This window comes from Lissotriton vulgaris, chromosome 3_1 (assembly GCF_964263255.1).
Source record: "Lissotriton vulgaris chromosome 3_1, aLisVul1.2, whole genome shotgun sequence".
NCBI lineage: Eukaryota > Metazoa > Chordata > Amphibia > Caudata > Salamandridae > Lissotriton > Lissotriton vulgaris.
The window spans coordinates 1,034,385,695-1,034,391,949 of record NC_141689.1 but is presented as its reverse complement, the minus strand read 5'-3'; positions in this window follow the sequence as shown (position 1 = coordinate 1,034,391,949).

Genomic DNA, 6,255 nt, shown 5'->3' with positions numbered 1-6,255 from the left:
CTGGGCAAAAGGCCCCAAAACAGCCCAAAAATCGAAAATTCCAAAATGTTAGTTGCAGCAACTGTAATGCCCCAAACAAACTTACTTGTAAAATTTCTAATCCAACAGTGATCCAAAGAAAGTCAAAAAGGCCTCAAATCCAAAGATCCAGCAGCATCAACAAAAAGTAATCCTTCCAGCTCCAGATCCAAATGAAAAGTGACCAGGAGATGGACAAAGCACTGGGAGGAGCCTGCTGAACAGGAACAGGAAGTTGAAGACTGTGGGGCACTTCCTTCCTCCCACCCCCTCCCCCCCTCCCCAAAATGGACTCCTCGCTAAAAAAGTGCAGGCAAATGTCAACCTAAGGAGTTATTCAGATAAAAATCATCATTTCAAGAAGGTTTATGCTGCTTGCTGGTGGATTTCTTGTGCAGAATTGCAAATTTTATATTTTCGCTTGTGCGAGATTCTTGCTGCTCGCCGCATCTCAAATCTCGCAATTGCGAAGTACCGCGAGACGTGATCTCGCCGTACTCGCGTTGACAAACTATCGCTGGCAAGCCGCGATGACGTAATCGCGCTCGCCAATTCCTGCGGGATCACACAGCAAGATCCAAAATGGCGCAGCACTCGCAAACTATCGAGAAAAACAACTCGGCAAACGATGATAAACGCCGCGCGCGCAAAAATTGTATCACCAACGCCGCGCGCCGCAAAAAAAATCCGCTGCGTGCGAATTTGCGGATTTTGCGGGAAATTCGCAAATCTCGCGGATTGCGAATTTCCCAAAAATCCGCAAAATCCGCGAGCGAAACGGATTTTCCGCCCATGCTTACGTCCAAGGTGTATGGTGCCAGGATGAGTGACTGGGTTCTTCCAGTCCAGAAGGATCAGAATCATTGTAGTGCGTGTCCTTGGATTCCAAAATCGTGTAAGCATTGCTTGAAGATGGGGTGTGAGACTGTGTCTAATGCTGCAGAGAGATCAAAGACGCCCGCAATGTCTCTTCCCTGCGGAGTTATGCAGATGTTATCTTTGGTGGCGATTAGGGGATATTTCATGCTGCGGTTGGGTCTGAAACCAGACTGAGTTGTGCAGAGGAGTTGGTCGCCGTTGAGGTATTGGGTGAGGAGTCTGTTAATGGTTTTCTCCAAGTCCATGACTGAGAATGGTAACAAGGAGATGGGTCTGTAATTGGCGAAAGTTGAAGGGTTTGCAGTGGGCTTCTCCAGCAATGGAAGTGCAGTTTCATGTTTCCAAGCATCTGGAAAGGTTGCGGAAGAGGTGGGTGGAGGCATTCAGAATGGGTGTGAGCATCACGCTGAGGGGGTAGCATTCCTCTGGAGTAGGTGCAGTGGAGACAGGGCTGCATTGGGGCCACTGAGTAGATGGACTTTTTGGTGGCCGCGGTTTCTTCTTGGGTGATGATGGGCCATTTGGTTAGCATTGGTTCTTTGTATGAGATCGGAAGGTGTTTGAGGTCTGTCAGGTTCAGTTGGATGCTGAAGTTGCTGTAAATGGTGATAATTTTGTTGCTAAAGAATTGAGAGAGATTATTGCAGAGGTCCTGCGAGGGGTAATCGTGCCGGGGCAGCCAATGGTGAGCTGAAATCTTTCACAATGGCGAAGATTTATTTGCTTCTGTTGGTGCTAGCATCAATGCGGTCCACCAGAAAGATTCATTTAGTGGTCCAGATGTTTTGGTGGTAGCTTCTTATGGCTGGTCAGCGAGAGTTGCTAGCATTGTTCCAGTCCTTGTCAGTGATGCTGTTCCAGTTTCCGTTGGTTGGTCTGATGGTGGTGCATATGTGTTGCAGCGGGATGGGGATGCTGAACTTGACACATGGTCTGTCCAGGGAACATTTGTGGGTTCCAAGAAGGGTTGGCAGTGCATTAATGTTTTGACACAGGTTATAGCCTAAAACCAGCCCCTTCAGACAACCACCACCGCACACAGGTGAAGATTGGGAGCCGTGGGGATTTGCAATCCTTACCAAGTGTTGGGTGTGCCTGTAAGCCAGGACCTACAGCCTCCCCAGCACAGGCGGCCAACCCTAGTTGTGCATGGCATTTGGCGATAGGTAAACAAAAACTGGCCAGGCCCGGCACCCAACATTCAGCAGGTGTTCAATACATAGATTACAATTTCTGGCATCCGGTCAAGCCCTACGGTCAACCCACCACAGATGAGCTAGGCCTCTAGGGCTTGACCTTTAGCCTAGCCTTATTTAAAAAAAAAATGTTTAGGATTTGCAGATCCTGGTTTGAAATCGCAAATTCCAAGCAAGCATCACTTCTGGGTACTGCAAATCCAAGAAAGCTTCTCTTACCCAAGGTGCCGTTCAAGAGGTTTCTGGTTCTTGAGCCACGAATCCACAGTAGCCGGATACATAGGTTGAGGAAGCTTGTCCTTGTTTCGTAGTACCCAGACAAGAAACTTGCACTGTGTTTTTGGAACCCTTTTGGAATCAATGGATTCTCACACCTAGAATGGCGGCCAGGTTCCGCTGTACCGAAACGGGTACCATGCACCCTGGACACCATTCTAGGGCATGTTTTTGTAAATTGTTTTTTCAATAAGGCTCAATCGTCCAATTGTGTTTTTTCTGTATCTTTTTAAAAAAAAATAGTTTCTGGACTAACAGATGATCAATGAATCTCAGATGTCCAAGATATACGATGTGTTAACTGTTTAAAGCCTGCTCTTCAACTTTTTTGAAAGCTAATATCTCAAAAATTACTGAATGGACTTCCATACCAACAAAAGCACTCTTTCCGATGAAGTTTTAATTTTGTGTGTGGTTTGGTGTAAATCCTTTAAGCAGTTTTAACAGTAGGTGCAAGCAAAAATTCATATGTGATCTAAAATGGGAAATTTGTGTGCATCACTTAACTTTTTTCCCTTGAACCCTCGAAAATTGAGAAACCTGACCTTAGTGGATTGCACCAAGTGATTGCCAAATTATATGAAAATAAGTTTGTGGGGTCGAAATGTATAGGTAAATTAAAAAAATGCTTTTTCACTGGAAAATGGGCTTATCCATAACTAGACAGTTTCTATTGAGCTACTATGTAATAAATAAATATATATCCTCATAACCCTTTCGGTGCTTGCGTCGGCCGTTGGCCGACGCAAGCACTACCTCCCTGGCGCGGTGCACGTCCGTTAGACATCGAAGCCCCGCCCGCTCATTAATTCTCCTGCTCTGCGGGAGAATTAGCGCCGCGGTTAAGGGGTTAATGGTAATGGATTTGCACCCCTGCCCTGAGTGCCCAACTGTACGGATATCTGGATCCCTAATGCTGAGTTATGTTGTCCTAGGCAAATACAGATCATGCATGTACGTCATTACAAACCTGTCCCACAGACTGCTGTCTTGTTGGACTGGGGCAGGTGTCCAAAGCGCTACCCTGATGGTGCTTAACTCCTGGCGAAGGCAGTAACCTGTCACCACTAAGAAGGAGGTGATGGCAACATACCATGCAGTGCTCTTACTAATAGCATAATGTAAACAATTATCTTCCTCAAACAATTTTAATTTTGAGGCCATACCTTAGGCCCTGGAAGTAAAGGAGTGTGGGGGGCAGGGGGGGGGGGGTCCCTAAAACACCCCCAAAATAACTGTGCTGGAATTCACATGTGAATGAGAAATACACAGGCCTTTAAAATTTGCTATGCACACAAAGACAGAGGTGGTCAAATGTTAGACTCTTTCTCCCAGGGAGCTTTGTGTTTACTTTTCTTTCTCCACTGCAAAGTGAAAGGATTTATTTGACAATTTTTCTGGGTATGGGAATGTACAAAGGCTGTAGGATGTTATTTTTGTCTAGCACACAACATTTAAATGTTTGTAAATGAACTGTACAAATATTTCTGAATATAACTGAATTAGGAAAATATAAATGAAGCACATTTTTTGTAATTCTGAGGTTTGATGGAAACAAATATTTTTATAGGATCAAAACAAATCAGGGTACTTGGTGATGCCGATATCCACATATTATTGTTTGTGCGCTGTATAGTTTTATCAGTAAAACTGTATGCCTGTGTCAATGTTATAGTCATTTCCATTTAAAATGTGTTCGCTGTAAAGGCATGGCACTACCACCCCAGGCATATTCTACTCAATGCCACTCTACAACACTCCACACCACTCTCCTCTATGCCACTAACTTTTAGTCATGTTGAATAGCAGCTACTCTGGTGTACAACATGGCGAAAAGACATAGGCAAATCCAATAGCTCTTGCATAGGTGAGGCCTATTGGCTTTGTCAGTGCTTGTTTTATTTTAGAAGCGTTTCTGTATTTTTTATGGATGTGCAATGTGCTTTTCTTCTTTTAACACAAGCATACAGATTCTTATTTATGTTGCATTCACCTTGTCTGCTGCCTCTATTGACTCTTTAGATACACCCACAACTATACTACTCTATGCCACTCTGCCCTAAGCCACTCCGCTCTATACCATGCCACTCCACGCTACTGCACTATGAGACAGTTCCACTCAACTCCCTGCCATGAAGCTCAACTCCATGCCATGCCATTTACACTCTACGCCTCTCCACTCTACGCCACACTTCTCCATTCCACTCTACAACACTCCACTGAAGGACATTCTACGCCACTCTGCTCTACGCCACTGTACTTTACGGCACTCTACGCCACTCCACTCCACTCTATGCCATGCCAGTCTACACCATTTTACAGTGTCACTCCATTCTACTTTCCACCACTCCACTTTCCACCACTCCACTTTCCACCACTCCACTTTCCACCACTCCACTCTATGCCACTCCACTCTATGCCACTCCACTCTACGCCACTCCACTCTACGCGCCACTCCACTCTACGCGCCACTCCACTCCACGCCACTCTACACCACTCCACTCTACACTACTCCACTCTACACCACTCTACTCTACACCACTCTACTCTACACCACTCCACTCTACACCACTCCACTCTACTCCACTTCACTCTACACCACTCCACTCTACACCACTCCACTCTACACCACTCCACTCTACACCACTCCACTCTACACCACTCCACTCTACACCACTCCACTCTACACCACTCCACTCTACACCACTCCACTCTACACCACTCCACTCTACACCACTCCACTCTACTCTACACCACTCTACACCACTCCACTCTACACCACTCCACTCTACACCACTCCACACCACTCTACACCACTCCACTCTACACCACTCCACTCTACACCACTCCACACCACTCTACACCACTCTACTGTACGCCACTCCACTCTACGCCACTCCACTCTACGCCACTCCACTCTACGCCACTCCACTCTACGCCACGCCACTCTACGCCACTCCACTCTACGCCACTCCACTCTACGCCACTCCACTCTACGCCACTCCACTCTACGCCACTCCACTCTACACCACTCTACACCACACCACACCACACCACTCCTCTCCACTCTACACCACTCCACTCTACTCTACACCACACCACTCTTCTCCACTCTACACCACTCCACTCTACACCACTCCACTCTACACCACTCCACTCTACACCACTCCACACAATTCCACTCCACACCACTCTACTTTACACCACTCTACACATCAATGTACTTAAAGCCACTCCACTCTATACCACTCCATTCTACTCAACACCACTCCACACCACTCTACTCTACACATCAATGTACTCTAAGCCACTCCACTCCACTCCACTCTACACTACGCCAATCGACTCGTCTCTGTGCCACTCTTCTTCATGCTGCACCACTAACTTTTAGCATTGTTGAGCAGCAGCTAGTTAACATGTGTCACTGGAGTGGGGCCTACAGCCTCACTCGCATTTTAAAACTGCTTCTGCTCTGTGCTTACCTCACCCTTGGCCTACAACAGCTTGGTGTAAAGTGCTACATAACACAGAAGTGGGGTATCACGGCTGGGTGTATGTGTGTCTGGGGAGGCTAAGAAACAGGAAAGTACGGAGTTCCTTGGTGGGATATTTGCCACATTGCGTATACTCTAGGTAGTGAGGAGGTGAGGAATACCCCCTGTCGGAACTAGGACCCTCACAGACCCAGCAAGCTAGGTGTCCTGCTTCATCATATGGGTCTGCTCCTTGTCGAGCCGGCGCTGCAATGCTCGACGGGCACCCATAAAGGGGCTCTTTATTGGAGATCTTTTGTTCCTTAATGTATAGGTGCCATGGGTGTGAAGGGCCTGGAAAAGTGTAGATGTGGTACGTGAATGTAAAACAGGTAAGGGAAGCCTATGTGGTT